Source organism: Squalius cephalus (genome assembly GCF_949319135.1).
Source record: "Squalius cephalus genome assembly, chromosome: 22".
NCBI classification, from domain to species: Eukaryota; Metazoa; Chordata; class Actinopteri; order Cypriniformes; family Leuciscidae; genus Squalius; species Squalius cephalus.
In genome coordinates this window covers 23,671,355-23,691,233 of record NC_137143.1, presented here as the reverse complement: position 1 = coordinate 23,691,233, position 19,879 = coordinate 23,671,355, and the positions used below count along the sequence as shown (strand labels likewise).

At 37.6% G+C, this 19,879-nt stretch overlaps 2 protein-coding genes across 6 annotated transcripts in view; one reads left to right on the top strand and one right to left on the bottom strand.

Annotated features, from left to right (window-relative positions):
* ephb2b (eph receptor B2b) overlaps positions 1–6,609 on the bottom strand; it is a 160,904-nt gene extending 154,295 nt beyond the window's left edge. Inside the window, exons 1-2 of the mRNA XM_079856698.1 lie at positions 6,531–6,609; positions 5,230–5,318 (exon numbers count right to left, since the gene is read on the bottom strand). The gene's annotated coding sequence lies outside the window, so the exon portion shown is untranslated. The remainder of the gene's footprint in view (positions 1–5,229; positions 5,319–6,530) is intronic.
* lactbl1b (lactamase, beta-like 1b) overlaps positions 1–19,879 on the top strand; it is a 51,606-nt gene that overhangs the window by 16,637 nt on the left and 15,090 nt on the right. For 3 of the 5 annotated variants that reach the window (XM_079856703.1, XM_079856702.1, XM_079856699.1), the window contains exon 1: positions 15,977–16,143. The gene's annotated coding sequence lies outside the window, so the exon portion shown is untranslated. Of the gene's footprint in view, positions 1–7,071; positions 7,187–11,664; positions 11,798–15,976; positions 16,144–19,879 lie in introns of those variants that run through there. The other 2 variants (XM_079856700.1, XM_079856701.1) reach the window with 2 other exon arrangements.

Below are 19,879 nucleotides of genomic sequence, written 5' to 3'. Positions count from 1 at the left end.
TTATATAGCCTATATATGAATATGGCTGTGAATGCACATATAAGAATGTGAATAAAACTGACTGTTATACAGAATAATATATAGCTGTGAATATTTTGTCACATCTAAATATATATTATGTATTTCTAGACACTTGTGCTAGATTGATTGAAAAGTGCTATACAAATACAAACGCATAAAATGGTACTTCATAAATAAATAGAAATACACAAATTATATAGCCTAATAAGAAGTCATATTGTATAGCACTGTATCTAAATTTGGGATAACAAAAATAGGAAGATACTGAATTTTTTTTTTAAGTTTGGAGGCTAAAATTAAATAGTCAACATCCTAATTTATGGCATAGTAAGGCTCTGAAACCAACATTCAAAACCCCTGCTACAAAAATCACACAAAATATATTTCTAAGTACATATCTTCTGCTGAAGCCATTTTTAACAAGGTATGTGAACCTTGTCTTAACATTGTTGTTCAGTCTGTTGCCTCCATTGCCCAGTGGACAAATGCACAGGTCATCAGATAACAGCATAACAGCACAACATTTCTCTTGGACGCGCAATTGGTCAATGCCCCGCTCCTGGAAGCAGCTGTTGCCCTTTTAATTCTGAGCACTGATCAAAGCCCATCCTCAAACCTCAGCCTTAATCATTAATAATTCCTGCCAAACTAATCACAGGTCAGAACAAATGGGACACACCCACAACTAGTTGCTCTTTGAGGTGGTGGTGAGTGTTTTGCATGTCTACAGATAATAATAATAAAACAATTAATATTAAAAAATATTGTTTTTACTACTAATAGAAGTTTTTTTATTATTATTATTCCTGGACAATGATACAATATTAGAATATATTACTATACTACTAAATAAACAATATATTGGATGAATAAATAAATAAATACCGGTACATTACAAAATATACAAAAAATGCTTTGGGGGTTTTAACAGGGGTCCTTCATTTAAAAAAAAAAAAAGAAGTTATACTACGATAGTAAGAGCTGGAATTTCAAAGAGTTTTATAAATAAGAAACAGAGATGAACCAGTTCACCCCGACCATGTTTTGAATCACACTCACTTAACTTTGAAAAGCTCAGAACAGCCTGCTGTAATTTCCTTTTGAATCTGTATTGAAATTCTTAATGTCTATTATTTTCTGTCTACTTCGATTAGGTATGCTGGCCATTCCTAAAAAAAAAGAGACTTCGCCATATGTGTTTAATCAACATGTGTGCATGAACGTGTGCATTGATGCAAATGTCCTTGAAGAAAAAAAAAAAAACATGAGTGCAAGAGTGCACAAATGATTAGGGAATATCCACACGCTTCCTCGACAATGTGCATGCTTGCACGCCTGTACGTGAGTGCATGTATGTAACTAATGTTTGCTCTAGGCTGCATTGTTCTCTGCAAAAGAGGAGGCTGCTCTGATGATGCCCTCCCACTGGCCCAATGCCAGACTGGATAACGGGCGCGAATCAGGGGTGACTGACTGGTGAGAGCTGGCCTTATGAACTCTGGGATATTAGTTAGCCCCTGTTGATTCTCTTACCCCCTCTAGCTGCTCTGCCCGGTTACACTGTGTGAAAAGAGCAAGCAGAGAGCGCTGCCACGCCAGTGGTGCTGCCCACATTACGTAAAATAAAACAGCTTTTCCATGCCGCTGACTCTTCATTTCATGTGAGTGTCATTTTAAACATTTTGTCAAAGGTACTATTCATTCCTTAGGTGTAATTATTTATTTTTTTCCAAGTCAGAAAAGAAGTTGTGCACTTTGGGCTTAAGATTTGTGTGTTCAAGAAGTCATTACTACTGTGCAATACATTTTTATGACTCAAATATGTCTACATTATATTACATAATTATCATACACAATTTAAAAATGGAGTTACATTAATTAATTTTATCACAATTATGTGAAAAATGTACTACTTAAAATAAACTCCAACCAGGTATTTCAAACAAATATCCTAAAATTACATGCTCTGATAATTATGACTATTTCAAAATTAAACATATGTTTCATTGCATAAATAATCAGGTTATAATAAAATACATTAAGTGCCAACGCTTTCCTGGAAGACTTTTCATAAAAACCAATTACCTTAAATTAATAAGCACTAATTATAACAGTTACTAATATTTAAAAGTAAAACAGTTAATTAAAGTTTTGAAGGATGATGATGTTGATTATGATTATTAATAATAATAATAATAATAATAATAATAATAGTATTAGCAATGTCTCATGCAAAAAAGTAAATTAAACAAAAACTTTAAAATATTATATTATTAATGTGCTAATGCCTGAGACACTGTGTAAATGCTAGTAGTTTTATTACTTTACATTTTATATAATCGTAATAGTAACACTTTACAATAAGGCCTTATTTGTTAACATTAGTTAATGCATTATAAATACATTTCACAGCATGCATTAACTTTTTTTAATGTTACTTCATTTTAATATTCATGTTAGTTCACAGTGCATTAACTAATGTTAACATAAAACTTTTGATTTTAAAAGTGTATAAGATTAATAAATGCCGTAGAAATATTGTTCATTGTTAGTTAATGTTAATGTAGTTAACTAATGGTAACAAATGAAACCTTATTGTAAAGTGTAATCAATAATTATTATTTGTATCGTTATTGTTGTTGATGATGTTAAAAATAAATTACCAGCATTAAAAATGTCTTTAGCATTAGCAAATTTAAATTGCAAAGAAATCCAATAAAAAAAATGCCAATGTAATGTCAGTAGTTTTATTACTTTATAATAATAGTAATTATAATAACAATCTCTACCTAAACACCATCATATTCATTCTCACATTGTTGTAAATGAGAATAATGCTCATGACATTCCCAAAGTGTAAATTGTCAGTAATAGTCGCTACACAGTGTGTATCTATGAAAGGGCTTGATACACTCTAGGTCAAATGAGTAAATGAATCTGCACAAGCATCAGCAGCGAAATAGGCATGAAGCCTGAAGAGGCACTCACAACAGATGGAATTTCCACCCCTTTGCATGCCATACAAATAGTATGATGGACGTTACACAAAAACAGACGCACACAGGGCTCTCACACACGCACACACATTCAGAAGAGGCTTGGTGGCCGTCATCTCTGACCTAGACGTATCGGGTCATGCTGCTTTGTGGGTTCCTACAGGGCACGCCGTGTCAAAATGCCACACTCTTGACGGAGGGCTGAAAACGGGTTGGAGGTTGAGGCGACCGGATGAAAACAAGAGGCGCAGGCAATCAGCGTGAGGAACACTCAAAAGCAAAGGTGGTCTGTTCTGTTTGCCCCAAGAACGAAAAGCGAGAGGCAGAGGCCCTCTCGTTATTTTAGAATCTGTGGCAGCAGACACTGCGGGCGACAAACACGGCATTCACAATAACCTACTGAGGCATGAGGCGGGAGGCCAACGTGGGTGACAACATTGTGCACTATTGAAAGACAAGTGGCAATGGTGTTTTGAGTGTTTTTTTCTGCTTCAGTAGTTCTAAAAAGCTTACGCTGAATGTTTAGGCATTCTCACACAACACTAAAACACTCACACGAAACTACAAGTCTCAATGATTAACCAATTCTGAAGTGATGGAATATCTAGTGCAAAAATGCAATGCACATAGTTTCACAACATGTAAATGTTTTATTCACTCACCTTAGCCCTACGGTTACATCTTGATTCTAAATATTTGATTAGTGACGGAAAATTTAGATGACAGCTGTGGCCAAGCCCTGGTGCATAAATGCCAAATAAAACATTTGGAACATGACTGTAAGGAAATGCAAAGCAGCCAGCTCTGTTTTCATCCAAAAGGCAAGTTCTTCTGGACTCAAGGGGAAAATGTCAGGCATGCATTTGTTGACTGGAGAAGTGACATTGGTGAAAAACCACAAGGCGCTCGTTTGAGAAGAGGCTGACTCTGCATGCATTCTCTGGTGGATAGGTCACCCTCAGGGATGTTCAAACGGCACATCGACCCAGACTGCTCTCCAAAAACGCTTGAAAATAAATACTATGAGACATTCTGCTATAACCCAAATGGCTGGGAATCTTTACAGACAGAATGCTTATTACTTGAAATGACAAAACACATTTATTTTTGTGATTATGTGCTCTGCATTCCATAACATTCTTCCCTCAGATAAATTGATGTTCATTTCATACTTCATATACTGATACGGTACTATATATTCTGTTTAGATTCTATTCATCATGATATCGTGAGAATCTTGAAATATTTTGCATAGCTTTTGTAATTCTAATATGGCATCATTGAGTCACATGTTTTTATTGCAACAAAATGGTTTTGGGCAATTGCCTAAATCAAACATGCTACGTTGGATTAATGTCTAGACTTTCCCTGGTCACTTTAGGGTATGAACTGTCCTAGTCAATCTCTGACTGTTGGCTTTCTTTTACTTCTTACACTAGGGATATTCTTTGTTATGTATTATCAACAATATCATATGACATCTGCTTTATAGTGCGTATTAAACCGCAGCATTCCCTAAAGGTTCAAAAATAACTGTATTTGTTTGCATAACCTAAAACTGTTTTCTCTGGATTTCAGCTGCACAATGTAAGTACACTACCATTCAAAAGTTTGAGGTCAGTAAGATTTTTAAATGTATATGAAAGACAAAAAAGAAAGGTACAGTAAAAACAGTAATACTGTGAAATATTATTATAACTTTAAATCACTTTTTAATTACTTCCTGTGATGGCAAAGCTGAATTTTCAGCATCATTACTCCAGTGTCACATGATCCTTCAGATATCATTCTATCAAGCTGATTTGCTGCTCAAGGAACATTTCTTATTATTATCAATGTTAAAAAAAAAAAATGCAGGATTCCTTGAAAGTTTTTTTGTAACATTATAAATGTCTCAACACTTTTGATAAATTTGATGTATCCTTGCTGAATAAATTAATTTATTTCATTTAAAAAAAATGTCTTACCGACCCTAGACTTTTGAACAGTATGTCAAAAGTGTCAGTATCTAAATAGAAATGTGCAATAGACTGGGGGAAAAAAATAAGGTTTTAGACAACATTTTATGGAAGCAGCTGTTTAAGCAGCTATTTAAAAGCAGCTGTATATAGGGAGATGAAAGCAAATAAATAAGGAAAACATGAAGTCATCGGTCAATCTTTTCTGCTTTGTTGTCGCCAAAAAAACTAGATTTATGAAACATGCATGATACCTTTGTCTCCTTTCTATTTCCTCCCAGCTCTGTGGAGTGCTGTTCTTTTAGGGTTCCAATAGGCTTGTCTTGGCCTCCTTTCTTTAAGCCTGTTTTGGAGAAAAGTCAGTTTAAACACTCATTGCAAATATTCACACATTCATTGAACTTTCAGACGTCTAATAATCTTTGCCGAAGACCAGGGGTGTCCAATCCTGTTCCTGGAGGGCCACTGTCCTGCAAAGTTTAACTACACACCTGAACCAGCTAATGAAGATCTTACTAGGAATACTAGAGACTTCCAGGCAAGTGTGTTGATGCAAGTTGGAGCTGAACTCTGCAGGACAGTGGCCCTCCAGAACCGAGTTTGGACACCCCTGGCCTAGACTCATATTTTTCTCTTAGATCATACACAACCACAATTTCACACAGGTGAAGTCCAATTAAGTAAAGTAATTTTGTGAAAATTTAAAAAGGTGGGTTACATTAGAAGTAATTTGGGTGTGTCAAAACAAGTTCAAAAGAGCTATGATGAGAACTATAATTTGGTGTAATATTGAAGGGTGATGCAGAATGTTCCCTCTAAGGGGCACCACATAACCAGCTTTTCCATTTAGATCCTACTTTGTATTACAATATATATTTTGAACGCCATCTGCTGGTGGTACATCACATCGTTTTGCAAAAAGCCACACACATGTATCTACTTATTAGATAATATATGCCCTAGACCAGTGGTTTTCATTCTGTTTCTGGTTTCAGATAAATGCGCGATCTTGTTTATCCCTGTATCTCAATATATTCTCCTTGGTAACTTTAATATAGCTTAAGTTAACAATTATTTCTATAGTCTACCCTTGATTCATTTGTAAGTAATGTAACGTTAACTATGAAAGCTGACCGTTGAAATGTTATCTTGTTATCTTAAACGATCTTGGAACGCTCAGTAAGTGCACCTGTTCAAATGGAAATATATCATTTTTACATTTATTTGGAGTTTACTACGACAAAATGCCCGTTTTTAAGAGAGAGGTCACAGGAATTGTGACAGGTAAGTCAGGACTTATTTTAGGCGCCAACAGATAGCCTACAGTCTAAAACTCCGAAAGCGTTTCACACCTGTGTTTGTTTGGTTGAACATTTGACATAATAAGATTGGCTAACGGTTAACCGAACTTGAAGTGCCTCTATTATGGTGTTTTTTAATATTAACTTACCTGTCGTGCAGTGTAGCTGTTTGTGAATGTAACGTTAATCGGTAAAGTCGAAACTGCACGATAAATAAAGTTATTGAGATAAATGTAAATTCTGACATTACTCACCCTCATGACCGTTCCAAACCCATTTCGGAAAACATATTAAGATTTTTTTTATGAAATCTGAGAGCTTTCGTTCCCTCCATTGACAGCTATGCAACTGAAACTTTGACGCTTCGAAAAGTTCATAATGAGATAAAACTAATCTTTTATGAATTGAGCGGTTTAGTCCAAAATTTCAGAAGAGACTCGATCACTTTATATATTGAACAGCTGAATTTAGTCTTTTATTAACATTAACATTAAATATAAACATTGATTAGCGAACATAAACAGAAGCTCAACCAAACTGTTTGAGGCACCTCTGGCGCGAAACTCAAACATGATGCGTAACACAAGAATGAACCTCATTGGTTCTTGCACGTCAAATTAACATGCTTGGGCTTCCTTTTAACACAAACTGATGTGTAAGTTGATGAATGTTTATATGTGAATAAAAGCCTAAATTCAATCTGTTCATCATAGTCTCTTCGGAAAGTTTTGGACTAAACAGTCTATTCATATGGATTAGTTTTGTGATCTCTTTATGAAATTTTGAGGCGTCAAAAGTGTCAGTTACGTAGTTGTAAATGGAGGGATAGAAATCTCTCAGATTTAATCAAAAAGATCTTCATTTGTGTTCCGAAGATGAACGGATCTTATGGATTTGGAATGACATGAGGGTGAGTAAATGAAAGAATTTTCATTTTTGTGTGAACAATCCCCTCATTGTCTCCCAAAAGAAAGAATAGACTCTAAATCGGATAAACGAGTTGCTAGAAATTCCAGACTCACTTCCATGACCAGCATAATACATTAGCATAATGCCCACCTATGTCTTCATTGGCTGCCCGTTAACCTTCTTGACCCATATTTAAACACTGAATTTGGTTTGTGTTGTGTAGGCTACATGCCGATAAGACGCTGTTTTCTGCTCTGTAAAAGCAAATTCTCTTTATAAACACTTCCAAAGGATACGGATGTGTGGTTAAGTTAAAATTACCACAGATATACAACAGCTGTAGCCTACAAACTTTTGACGATTGCTTCTTAAATCTCTGTGAGGTCTAAATGGGATTAAAACGCGCGGCGTATCCATAATTTTTCCTCTTCGCCCGCCATTGTATTCAAACCTTCTTCTGTAAACATAATATACTTGAATTAATGTACAATACTTGCAATGTCGCCCCCACCGGCAACGCATAGTATTGCGTGCATCGGCGCGATCGAAAACTAGGACGACACATTTGGCTACGCATCGACGCATAATGGCGGCCGCCATAGCGATGCGTAGCTTTGCAGACGCGTATGCGTACTGATGCGTTGACTATGTAACGGCCCTTATGGAACAGTACCCACATTATTTGGACCAACTGGCTTCTTAGAATCGCATAAATATGATTCATTATTGATGTATACATTTTTTTGTTTTGTGTTTTATATTGTGTAGGTCAGCTAACTGCTAATCATCTGTGGGCACACTATTATTACCTAAAATGGTGTCCATTTATGCAGATTGTCTGTTGTTCTTACTACTTTGAGTAATGAAAAAGGATGGAGCAAGATTTGTTTTACAAACTTTTAATGTTACATCAGTCATTCATGTTAGTGCTCGGCATGCGCTGTTATTGATACAGTAATGACACAGTTCCCACATGTGCACCACAGTGAATTAGAAATAAACAGCTTTTGTGAGGAAGTAGCTTATCATTTAATGAATTGACTGCCTGTTTGCTAATCTTCAACATGTTTTATACTAGACAATACTTTGGGAACTTGGTCTATATGTTTAAAAAAATATATATTTTTTAAGATAAGGCAGCGTGGGGAATGTCACGACAGGTTGAACTTGGACTAATTTACGGCATTACCACCAGCAAATGTAGTAGTATTTAATAATAGGCGTTGTGTAATACTGAGTAATATTGTATATCGTCTAAAGAAAATAAACAATAATGTTTTCTTTCTTTGGCTTTCATGTTTTATCAATTATAATAAGACTTGAATGACTATGACTGTCAGTGTAATGAACCCGTTGCTGGAGGTGGATTAGAATCCATGTTGCAGAGGTTCTTTGTTTTAATCTGTTAGCTCTGTAATCAAAGTCCAGGCAAGGTTCAAAACATTGCAAGACAGGCAGACAATAAACAAAATCCAAACAATAGACAAAAAGGGTCAAAACAATAGCAACAGACAATGGCAGACAAAGAGAAATCGGTTGGTAAGGCACATAAACTGCCAATACTTCTCAATGTGTTCAGTGAAGCACATGGCTTATAAATCTACAAACAGGAAGTGCCACTAAAACTCAGGTGACGGCTCCCTCTGGTGGAGGGATGGATGTTCAGTGTTCATGGGCTGAGGTGTTACATTCATGCACTATGATGCTGATATAATGCAATGAATTAAGTGAATAAAGAGAAAATTAATAATTTAATTATAGATATTATGTTATAAAGAACTTAATATACTTAATATTCAACAATATTATTGATCTGCCTGCAATGACTCATATGACAACTGAACTGAGCTGGACAATGACATCACTGTTTTCTCCAGAGCTACTAAATGTATAAATGAACTAAATGAATAACTTTTTACCAACAAAAATGAACCATCACTGACCTTACTTAAGCTGGACTATGACGCTATTTTTCTGCGTCTGCTGTACAGCAGAAACAAACTTATTTGCAATTATTTTCCTGTTATCACTGTAAACCTGCTTTGAAACAATCTGTATTGTAAAAAGCGCTATATAAAGGTGACTTGACATGTTGTTCAATGAAAAAATTCATAAAATAATGATGTGTTCTCTCTATGGCTTCCAGGTTTCAAATGAATTTAAGACTTGAATTGTAACGATTTAATACTGTATGCCTAATAATGATAACCCTATTTAATGAATAAAGGTTTTAATAAATAAATGTATTTGACCCTTTTTGTCTATGGCTTCCAGATTTCAACAATCAAACTACAATTAGATTTTTAGTGACTACTATCACTGCTATGTGTGCCCAATAAAGCTGTTTAATGAACAGATTCAAATCTAATCTTAATGTGGTTTTATGAGCACTGTAGTTACCAGTAATCTGCTGCTAACAGAGCAACTCACGCTCTTTTTACCACTCAGTAAAGCATATTCCACAAACATTGCAGTCCTACTGTATGTTTACTAGCGATATAACACCAAATATAGAACATTATTCACAAGATGAATGCGCTAATCTACAAGAAACTGTGTAACGTAAACTGTTACTGACTGTCATAATACTCTGAACGCTGGCCACTGACGTCACTGCCCTTATATGATAGGATGAGGTGCCTTACTTGATCCAAGTTAGCCGTTACACTTTTTACCATGGTAAGAGATACAGACCCTCTCATCTCCCTATAATAAGACAATCTCTGACTGAATCTTCGGACGAGTTGTTTGAGGATCATTGAAAAATGTGGTGATGTTCAATATAGAAAATGACTTTTCAGAAGGCCCACTGGTACACACACACACACACTCAAACGCAGAGGTCTGTATCTTTGTGGGGACTCTCCATAGTCATAATGATTTACTGTACAAACTGTATTTTCTATCCCCCTACACTAACCATACCCCTAAACCCATCACAGAAAACGTTCTGCATTTTTACATTTTCAAAAAAACATAATTTAGTATGTTTATTAATCCATTTTCCTTGTGGGTGGTCCCCATAATGTGAGCTCAGGTTTTACTATCCTTGTGGGGACATTTGGTCCTCACAATGTAGGTTAAAGAAGTAGGCTACAAAAGGCCTATGTGCAATAAAAAGTGTAGCCTACTGCATTCAACAGTTTATTTCATTCGCATATTTTATGTTTATTTTATTTGTGATATGCAGAATTGTCTGCCATACCATATTTTTAAAAAAAATCTGCTAGAAAAGACTTTTGATGTCTGCTGAAATCTGTCAGTTCACTTTCATGACTTTATTACAGGTTAATCAGTTAACAGTATGCTAAGCTAGCAGGCTTTTGGTGAAACTGTTGATGGGCCCGCTAGCCAACTTAAAAAAAGTCATTTTTTCCCAAATCATTTGTATAGCGCTTTTAACAATCTATGTAATTTCAGCGCAGCATTACAGAAAATCATGCATTAATGTTTTAAGCCTTAAAGCTTCCAGTGAGTAAGCAAAGGGTGACTGATGGCAAAGAAAAAAAAGAAAAACTCAATAAGATGTCAAGGACGTAGTGGAGAGGGGAAAAAAGCTATGGGAACCATTTTTATAAGAATCAGTCATTGAAAGGGCTGTTAGGTGGCCAGTGGGTGTGCTGTCTGAGGCTGATATAGCCCATCATTTTTGTATAAATTTGAGGCTGTAAATTGTGCATCAATGACTTGACAACTTTATGCAACCCTTATAGCCTATACTAAAAAAAATTCAACATTCACTTGAGATAACCTGATTATTCTGGCCACCTGCATCATGTGTGAACACCTTTATGTATTTCACACACCCCATTAAGATTCATAGCACATCCAGAGAGCCGTTATATTTCACAGGAGGTTTAAATATTGCATTTTTGTTCTCATTTAAGAAGGTCCTTTTTTTCAGTTTCTTTTATTTTTCCCTCATTGCTGCTCTAAATCTGACAGCCACCCTGTTGCCTCTTTAATTCCAGTCGGTAAAGGACCAGGCATAAAGCCTTTTCATCTCTTGAGCTTTTTAGAATTCAGAGTCCAAAGAGATTGCATCTCCTAATTACTTATTAATGTAACAACATTATCTGGTTTGAAAAGTTCTTCTCTCACATATAGACATGTAAAAAAAAAAAAATCCTACAGAAAAAAAAAAACTGCCACAACATGATTGTGTCATCTGCTTTGAACAAAACCAGACCATTTGTCCAGCTTCTCTTTTAGTTAAATACAAATGTCTATCAGGCTGCAAATGATGCATTTACATATCATAGATTACATCTATATCAGTACTTTGGAACAAAGAGCCCAGCTGACCATCTTTGTGTAATTGTGTTCAAATATTGTTTGCCATTTTCACACGAGCATGCAGAATTCATTATAATTTGTTTTCGTCTCTGTCCAGCAGTAAAATGAGCCGGGAGAGGAAAATAAAGCCCAGAGTGAATGGCAGATGGTCAAATCATTCACTAGGACTCTTTATATTTTCAGGAATGCTTCTCTGGCAAGACGATTAAATCAATGAGAACAATGATAGGAATCCATAAACCCATCCATGTGACTTGGGCATGTTGTCATGAGGGATACAGGAGAACTATGTGGCACCCCTTGGATAATGTGCAAGGTTAGTGTCTTGATAGCTTTTGCAATACCACAGTGTAGAAATTAATTTCCCATCTTGTATCCCATATTGCTTTTGAATCAATTTATGCATCAAAGCCTCTGTTTAAGTGATCTTTCTGTCTATAACAGCCGGTCAGAGGTGGACAGTAACAAAGTCCATTTACTTGAGTACTATACTTAAGTACACTTTTTGAGTATCTGTACTTTACTTGAGTATTATTTTTTCTGGAAACTTTTTACTTTAAATTCACTACATTTGAAAGACAAATGTCATACTTTTTACTCCACTACATTTCTGTCAAGGTCCTTGTCCTTTTTCTTGTTGTTACTATTTTCTGTTTGCTAATTTAAAAAAGCATTTCCTTTCATTCAGTCTGCTCAAACTGAGAAGAAGAACATTAGACAGTCAACAGAAGATTACATTCATTCTCCAGATTGTGTGTACATGTTAGGCTGCATTTTATATAAATCAAGGGTTTCATATCTCTAGCTGCAGAGAGCTTTTTGCTCACTTGCCAAAGGAAACATACTTGGAAAAGTATAGTTTCAGACTGAATGAGTTTGAGTTTTGTGCCGTCACCTGTTTTCAGCTTTGCCGTCACCAGTCAAATTGCACACATGGGTCTGAATCATAGGTCTGAATAATATTAGTTCATCCCCAGATGTAGAACCCTTGTGGGCTATAATGAGCATGACTCACTACGACCACAAACAGGTACATTAATCAAAACAAAGGTACATTGTCTATACACACATCAGATCTTGTACTGTCTCAAAGATTGCCACCCATATGGGTTCTGAAACAATCACTGCTGAATATTTGAACATGTTACCCTCTGTAAAAAATTATATGATCAAAAAGTTATGACTACCTATGTTTTTACATTGCTTTAACTCATCAAAATAAGTTAAGCAATTTTCAACTTTTTTTCTAAGTTATACAAGATTCAACTCATTTTTAAGTCAATTTAATGTAATTGAAGTCAAAATGACTTAAACATCCAAGTTGATTGTACCTAAAATTTAGGGCAGCTACTTTTTTTTTACGGACGCATTTTATGATTGTTATAAAATAGGTATAAAGCTTAATCATTTTATCCCACAATGTAGTAGTTTCATTTTGCTTTCCTTTATCAAAGTATACTGCACAGAAACATTTTCTTTTGTGTTCTGCAGAAGAAAGAAAGTAGGTTTGAAACGACATGGTGAGTAAATGATGACAGAACTGTTCCTTTCATTCTGTCATGAACTGCTCCGAGACTCGAAGGTAGAGGATCCAAACGCAGTTTATTAAAAGGGTTATCCACAATTGTAATCAAACACAAGCAGAGGGTCAAGCACAGGAAGGCAGTCCAAACAAACAAACAAACAAACAGGGGTCAGAGGCAAAAGAGTAATCCAGGGAACAGGGCAAGAAATCCAAAACCAAGAGACATGAAAACCAGGAGAATGCTCAGAATTGCAGTGTGACACTAAAACAAGACTTCGCAGGGAATGAATGAGTGTACATGGTATAAATAGGCTGAGACTAACAGGGTAATGAGATACAGGTGAATGCAATCAGTGATGATGAGTCCGGGCAGTGAGTTCTGGGAAATGTAGTTTGTGAGAGTGACAATAGTCTGGTGTGGAGTGCCCTCTGGTGGCTCTCATGGGCACTCCAGCTGGTGACCGTTACACAAACAGTATAACCCTCTGGGGTCTAAGGTGTTTTTGGGGTCCTTGAGATGTTCTGACATGCCCTGACATTTTTGCTTTTTTCAGTTGCTTATAAACATATTAATGGCAAAAAAAAAATTACACACTATTTAGCACAAACAGGACTACCATGAAATGTGAGCAACAAGAATGTACATGTCTGCATTTTTGAGAGAATAATGTTTATGCGTGGTTATTGAAAAAACTACAAACTAAAGTTTCTGAAATAAGGCCATAAAACACATTCTAAATATGTGCCAATAAGACTTTTGTCTAATGGATGTCATCGCCTAGTGTTTTTTCTTCAAAATAAAGTGAAAATCACCCTGCCTTATCATTCACATAACACAATACATTGATTTGAATTTTGCAAAGTACTTTCTATTTGGAAAGGCCATATGCGGAGTGGGCGTCAACGGTCATGCATATGTAGTAGTTCACACCTGAGGAGACAGTGGGGCCTGCATACTTAATTAGCCATTCATTCAGGTGAGTCACTGAGCCACAAGAATGCAAGAGCAACAGTTGGAAGCATCTCAATTCTTTTTTATTTTTCCTCATATTGTGCTTGCAATTTGGCCTATAATATCCAAGGAAAACATGTCTAGTAATTGTGCAGTTAATTCTCATACTGTATTTTCAGTTTTGGAATATTTATGCTCTCCCCAAATTTGTCAATAATAAAACACAATAAAAGTTATTTAAAGAAAAGGCTTATATTTACCTTTTAATAGTTTGTTTACATCTACCTTGTAAATATATTTTTTTTATTAAAAAGGTTACAATTACAACAACAATTCAAGTGTAATCTTTCTTTGTAAAAACTAAAGTATACATTTTATCATACATATTTCAAAGTTAAGGATTTGATTGATTATTTGATAACTTTATTTTTGACAAAACATTTTATATTTAACATAAGCAAATATTGGCAAACAAAAGCTTATTTGAGGTGGCAGATATTTTACATTAAAAATGTATAATCTATCCAAAACTAATCAACGAAATGTTGTCTTTCATATGTCTGTAACATAGGTCTTTCATTTTTATTATAAGAAATATAAATGTTAATTTGCAGTTTAAATCCAGGAAATTTGTTAATGAAAAAATTATTAAAAGTAAGATACAATTGATACAAAACGAAATTCGTTTTAAAGAAAGGATTTGTACTTTCTGTTTTGAGGTCTCTGTGAAAGTTTGAAAGTCTTTTAGTGCTTTTTTTTAGAGCGCTCGCATCCATAATGGAGAACTGTCACGTAATATTGTTTTTTCCTCATAAATGCGAACACGAAAAATAAAAGACAAAAGACTTTTAAGTAAAACTTACTCCGAAATTGTGTTCTCGGCGGAATTCGCTCTTCAAAATGCTGCCGTTCGTCGTCTGAGTTACAATCTTCCTCTGAGGAAAAGGTGCATTCCTCCTCGCTGTCCAGAATCATCTGAAGGGCATCTTTATTACCGGAGAAGCGTGCCATACTCAAAACGCGATGAACTATCAGTAAGTCTGATAGAAACTGTGTTTTTATGGCATTGATCGACGGGCGTATGCGATGCATACTAGATCATCTAACTATTTACATGTGAATCGCGCCGGGGGCGGAGCGGCCTCAGCACATTATAGAGATAATGAGGCAGAAGGAAAAACGGTACCTCTCCTTGCTTTCAAACGGATTACATGAGTTGAAAACATTTGTTTTTATATAAATTACTTCATTTAAAAGAGGAGATTTCAAGCTTCATAAAGACATATCTCACGTGCCTGTGTGAGAAGTATTCGCTGAGTTATGATTCATTTTCGGACGCGTTTCAGAATGGACTACACGGACAGAGAGAAGGCAGAACTCGCTTCGTGTTTATTTTTCTTTATTTGTCGAAAAGCACAACACTATGTTTTTATTGTTAGTATACACAAAAATAATACACATTTAACAGAATCGATTGATGTATGAAACTTGTTTTGTAAAATCAAAGTCAAAAGAGTATTTTGGGTCTCAATTCAACTCATAAGGAAAAAAGCGAGCAGATCACGCCGGCGTGATCTCCGACCTCTGAGGGTTAACCAATTGTAATTCTTCGTGTTTCAATCACAAATCACAGCTTGAAGGTTTTGCGGTTCTGAGGCTCAATGTATCTATTTCTCCAACAACTATGGTGAATCCCTTTAAGAATAATAAAAAAAAAAAACATTTTTATTTTTATTACAACTGAAATCTCTATCTAATGGAAACCAAAGTCAAGTGAATGAATTATTCAACATTTTTGAGAACCTTTAATGTTGTTAATATAGTGTAATTGCCTTATACAAATAGATTGTATATTGGTCATGCAATGCATTTAATACACTTTTAATTTGGCTTAAATGTCCAAATACTAATTAAGCAACATTGCCTGCTAGGCCATCTATAGTGACATGGTTTGCTGTGTAACACTACAGCTCAATATTTGTGCTGCCTGTTCTCCAATGTTGGCAGATGTTGTAGATGGCAGATAATCCAGAATCTTGGGTCTGGTGCAAGCTGGATTTATTCATGACCATGATACCAACATCTGTCGTGACTTCACAGTAAGCTTGTTGAACACGAGAGAGCGTTGAGTGTGAATACTCCTTCATCGTCAAAGAATAAGAGAGTTCCTAAACCTCAATTAGGGGTAAGTTCATGTTCAAATAAATGTGTTTATTGCATTTTGGTTTATGCAGCTACAACAGAAGAAAATGTAAGGACGTCAATTGTGCTATACAGAATTATGCTAATGCAATGGACATAACTACCATTTTCAATAGCAGTTCCCTTTCAGAGTGTAAAAAAATGACAGATGTTGATGTTGAGTGTGACCAAAATATTTTCTTTATAAAATAAGAGCAGATCATGCTTATTTTAATGTGTATTCAGAGATTTTTACATGTAGCAATAGTGAATATAGCTTTAAAGTATTTTTTTGCTTACGCTTTACTTATTTCTTAGTTTAAAATTGTAAATGACAGAACAAAACGTGATACAGATAGAAGAAGTGGACCAGATAGACATAACCGACGCCAGTAGGAAAAAGCAAATCATATTTAATCTCACTAATACCCTGGGTTTATGTAAAATGCTTGCTACCTGGATGAATTTTGCATTGAAAATGGTTTATTTGCATTCACTTTAGCATATCTTCATCTTTTCTACAAAGTACGTTATAAATAAAGCATACTTTATCTGGCACACTATGTTTTTTTTTATATAAAGTACGTTATATTGGTGGGGGGTGGAGTTGTATTCATATTTCACATGCGTAGGCTTCACTAGTGCTCAATTGATCAATCACAGTGAGATTTGAAGCATGCCTTTCTCCAGGTGCAAACACTATATTGCAGATGATCTTTTACTTGCCAAAATGAGCAGTACAACAGAGCATACTGCATATTTTATATTCCACAATGCAATGGACTTAACATTTCTAAACCATTGTGGCAATAAAGTAAAAATGTCAACCAATTTTTAACCTCTTCCTTGACTTATTTAATAAATCCAAGAAATATATTTGAATGCAAAATTGGGATTAAAAATGTAAAATAACCAATGCTAATTCGAAGATGATACGTGGAAGACACCTTTTAAATTAAACACACACACACACACACACACACACACACACACACACACACACACACACACGTACTGTATATATACTTATGCTACAGGAACCAGTTTTTGTGTTTAAGCAATCGAGAAAAACGTCTCAGTTACGTATGTAACCCTCGTTCCCTGAAGGAGGGAATGGAGACGTAGTCGGCATGTCGACTGATTGGGATCACGCTTAGGGAGCCTGTCATCTTCAAGTATTGATAAAACAAGCCAATGCACATTGCCGTGCGAGATTTGCATCTCGCGCTCCGCCCCGCAGCGTGGGTATAAACACGGAAGTGGATGCACGCACCACTTCACTTGTTTTTTGCTGAGGAGCCGAGCGGAGCCCGGAGTCAGCGGTGGTCCAGCAATAGTGGCGACGGGACTACATCTCCGTTCCCTCCCTCAGGGAAAGAGGGTTATATGTAACCGAGACGTTCCCTTTCAGTCGCTCACATTCGATGTAGTCGACGTGTCGACTGATTGGGATCCCTGTTAAAACGCCACTAGTGCTGCTACCTTCCAGTGCCTAAACAAAAGCCTTCTGATCCCCCCGCATTATTGAGGCGGAGATGGGACAGGACTTAGGCCAGGGAAGTCACTGCTGTTCCGCAAGACCCACTCAGTCAGACTTGGATAACACTGGGAAAGCGTGTCCTTTCGTTGGAAAGGAATACGCTGCAGAAGCCACATCCTGCTCGTAGGTAGGTAACATGTGGAGGATACACATATGAACTGGGCGTTACCGGGCAGTACAACATATGGAATGTCACTGAGGTGGCTCCAGCCTATAACAATGGAGACTCACCGGACAGTGACGACACGGGCTCACCGCAGGGAGCCGTACCGTGGAAGAATACACATATGGGATCGCCATAGGGATCACAACATATGGATCCAGCCTAACACAGGTTCCACCAGTGCATATGAGTGTTAGGCCTGGCATCAGACGCTCCGCCACGTCCATTGCCGAAGGGTGTGGAGGAACTCGACAGGGTTCGGTTAAAGAGGAACTCTACTGGAGCAAGAATAGCTCACGGATCCAGTCCATAGAAGGGGAATGGTGCAGCAAGCCGACACTTCGAACCGGGCTTACAGTGTAGACTGGCTTCTATGCGAAGAGAGCACAAGGGAAGCAACTGGCTCGACACGTAGGCTATAGAATCTAGCGAACGTGTTAGGTGTCGCCCAGCCCGCAGCTCTACAAACATCTATCAACGCCCAAGAAGCAGCTACACTCCGAGTGGAGTTAACTCGCAACCCAGGAGGGCAAGGTGCACCTTGGGATTCATACGCCAAGATGATGGCATCCACTATCCAGTGGACCAACCTCTGCTTGGAGACAGCTTTTCCCTTCTGCTGGCCTCCGTAACAGACGAAGAGCTGGTCTGAGGTCCTGAGGCTTTGCGTTCTGTCCACATATAACCGCAAGGAGCGGACGGGACAGAGAAAAGCCAGGGCTGGGTCTGCCTCCTCCGGGGCATGATTCGTCGACTGAAAATGCGTGCAGGTCCCCTACCCTCTTGATGGAGGCCAAAGCAAGCAGGAGAACTGTTTTTAAAGACAGGACTTTTAACTCAGCTGCCTGCAGTGGCTCAAAGGGAGGTCTCTGCAGTGCGGTCAACACCAGAGATAAGTCCTAAGAGGGTATAAAGGGGGCACAAGGCGGATTCAGTCTCCTCGCTCCCCTCAGGAACCTGACAATCAGATCGTGCTTTCCCACGGATCTCCCATCCACTGCATCGTGATGTGCAGCAATAGAGGCAACATACACTTTGAGGGTGGAGGGAGACAGCCCTCACTCCAACCCATCCTGCAGGAAAGAAAGTACGGAGCCGACTGAACGCCTTCGGGGGTCTTCTCAGTGAGAAGAGCACCACTTAATGAACAGGTTCCACTTCAGGGCGTAAGCATGCCTCATAGAGGGTACTCTCGCAGAAGTGATGGTGTCTATGACTGATTGTCCCGTCCAGGGACCGGACATAGAGTTTCCAGTGCCATACGATGCCCTGCACCTGAGAGAGTCCAGGATGAAGCGGATGAGCATCTTCGTGGATAAAGGCGAGCATCCAGCATCTTTGCGGATCTCAACACCGAGATGCTCATATTCCCGCAATGGGAACATGAACCATCCACAAAAGCTGCTTTAGCGTGCTGTTAGCCCAAACACGTGATGCAACTATTGTGACCGTCAGAGGGGGACAGGGAACGACAGCATCCAGAAATACACAAGTGGAATGACATCTTGAAAAAGACACAAACGCACCCGTTTTGCTCTTTCAGGAAATGAAAATTCTCACCAGTGCCAGAGCACACAGGGGAATGATCGCTGCAACATTGACAGGGATGGTGCAGCCTGTACCAGTGAAGCACTCACTTTCTTCGCCCTCAACCGGGCGTCAGACAAACAAACACAAAAAGGAATTGTAAGAACAGCAGTTGAGAGCTCAGAAGGCTTGCGACCTCCGCTGCACTCGCGCTGTAGAACCACCAGCACCGGAAGAGACTTCCAGAAGAAGCACCGACACACTCGCTCGTTGAATGAATCAACACTCTTCAGAGACACCGTCATGAAGACCGGTAGGCTCCGAAGCAAAAGACAAGTGGTGCGTGCATCCGCTTCCATGTATATACCACGGTTAATACCATTGCATCTCGCTCGCCAATGTGCATTGGCTCGTTTTATCAATACTCGAAGATGACAGGCTCCATAAGCGTGATCCCAATCAGTCGACACATCGACTACGTCGACTACGGGAACTGTTTATAATGATCTT